The sequence below is a fragment of the Saccopteryx bilineata genome, chromosome 12 (assembly GCF_036850765.1).
Source record: "Saccopteryx bilineata isolate mSacBil1 chromosome 12, mSacBil1_pri_phased_curated, whole genome shotgun sequence".
Taxonomy (NCBI): Eukaryota; Metazoa; Chordata; class Mammalia; order Chiroptera; family Emballonuridae; genus Saccopteryx; species Saccopteryx bilineata.
The window spans coordinates 41,394,387-41,396,851 of NC_089501.1; the positions used below are offsets into that span (position 1 = coordinate 41,394,387).

Sequence of the window (2,465 nt, forward strand, 5' to 3'; positions counted from 1 at the left end):
CGCCCACCAGGGGCGACGCTCTGCCCACCAGGGGGCGATGCTCTGCCCCTCCGGGGTGTCGCTCTGCCGCGACCAGAGCCACTCTAGCGCCTGGGGCAGAGGCCAAGGAGCCATCCCCAGTGGCCGGGCCATCTTTGCTCCAATGGAGCCTCGGCTGCGGGAGGGGAAGAGAGAGACAGAGAGGAAGGGGGTGGGGTGGGGTGGAGAAGCAAATGGGCGCTTCTCCTATGTGCCCTGGCCGGGAATCGAACCCGGGTCCCCCGCACGCCAGGCCGACGCTCTACCGCTGAGCCAACCGGCCAGGGCCATGAAGCACTTTTTTAAAAAAAGGTAAAACTATACTGTATGATAGTTTAATGGTTGATATATAACATTACATATATCAAAACCTTAGAGTTTTTAGCATAAAGAGTGAAACTTATTGTATACAACTTTTTAAAAAACTGGCTATAAAAATACTGAGGTGGGTGATCCAAGACAGGAACAGGTAGGAGGAGCTTCCACTCACCTTCTTTCAGGACCAAACTACATATAAGAGAAAAATTTCCTAATATCATATACATAAAATTGTTCTTGCATTACACCAAAATTTAAGGTGTATAGTCTTGAAGTCACACACAAAAAAATGAATGGATCCATTTTCTGTTAGTCAACAGTCATTCAATGTTTACTGAGTATGTAGTATATTCTAGAATCTTCTCTAGGCACTGGGGATGGAGTGGAAACAATGTCCCTAAACCTCAGTTTAAGCTCTGACATTTTGAAGAAAAGAGGGAATAAATAGACAAATAAGGTCACTTCTGAAAATAAAAAGTGTTATGAAGAATATAAAATACAATTAAGTGTAACTGGGGGTGCTACTTTAGTTAGATGGTCTAGAAAGGTCTCTGATGAGATAGCATTTGAAATTGAGACTTATTGGAGGGTATACATATGTCTGTGCACTTTTATTCATAAATGTAGTTTTGAGTTGGCTTTCTCACAGAGTAAATTTGAAATAGTTATTTCTGGATATGATCCTTAAGTCCACAACTCCCTCCAACTAGTCTTCTTTTTCTTTTTCTTTCTTTTTTCCCCTCTGTCTCTCAGTACAAACTTCCTCTCTTTCCTGTCTTTTTCTGTCTGCTTACGGGTCATTCTCCCTGTTTTTAATCCCCTTCCCATCTCCCTATGTGTTCTGTTTTGCTCTCTTTCTTCCTCTCCCACTCAGTCCCCTTGCTTCCCCTGTGCGATGTTTTTAGCCCCCAGCAACACATGCCTCTCTGTTCTGGCAATTTCCCTATTTCTCTCCCTATCTTAAAACACAGTTAAGCAGCTTTTGCCATGCTGCTAGTGCTCTCGCAAACATGGCGAACGTTCCTAAAACCCGCCAGACTTTCTGTAAGAACTGTGGCAAGCATCAACCCTACAATGTAACACAGTACAAGGAGGACAAGGATTCTCTGTATACCCGGGGAAAGACGCGTTATGACAGGAAGCAGAGTGCCTATGGTGGGCAGACTAAGCCCATTTTCCACAAAAAGGCTGAAACTACAATGTGTTGAGCTTGAATGTGTTGAACCCAAATGCAGAACTAAGAGAATGCTGGCTATTAAGAGATGCAAGCATTTTGAACTGGGAGAGGATAAGAAGAGAAAGGGCCAAGTGATCCAGCTCTAAGCTTCATATTTTGTTTTATTAAGGGGCAATAAAATCTTGAGGATATGTTCACACACAAAAAAATACACTTAAGCAAAATTCTTTGTATTGTTTATAGAATTTAACAAATATAGCTTTATATTTGTTTCTTTATAGTAGTTATATCACTCTTCATTTACTTTGGTCTTTTCAGCATTCCAGGTCAACGCCCCACCAATGCACCACCACAGGTCAGGCTGACTTTGGTCTTTTAATTCTTTTTTTGTGGCCCTTATGAGAAAAAAAAAATGTCAAGGTGTGCCTTGATATACCAAGTAAGTGATATGTAAATATTTGGAGTTTTAAAATTATTTTAATTCTCCTGAATGCATGTTAACTTTAAGACACAATGTTGTAGTTTATATTTGGAGGAAGCATATGCTCCAGTTAGAGATGAATCTTGACTCCGATCTTTACAGAAGCAACATTTCAGAACTTATATGTGATGGAAATGAACTTTCTCCATTTAATGCTTTTAATTGCAATCTCATTTATGTGTTTCAATAATTTTCTCTACAATAATAGTATGTAATTATCTATACTTATTATTAAAGTCATCTTAATAGGACTATTATTAAAACTCAGAAGGCTTAATATATTTATAATGAGACTCACTGAAATATTTATTTTTAGTGGCAACTTTATAAGAACACACTTCTTTTAGAAAGGAACTCTGGACATTATTATTTTGTGTAACTTTCATTCTAATAAAATTGAACTACATTTTATGAATTAATATATGAAGTAATGCATTCTAATGGGTTATTTCTAAATTTAGTTACAGTTTT

At 38.9% G+C, this 2,465-nt stretch overlaps 1 pseudogene; it reads left to right on the top strand.

Annotated features, from left to right (window-relative positions):
• The first annotated feature begins 1,346 nt into the window (after positions 1–1,346).
• Positions 1,347–1,659, top strand: LOC136316282 (large ribosomal subunit protein eL42-like; annotated as a pseudogene).
• The last annotated feature ends 806 nt before the right edge of the window (positions 1,660–2,465 follow it).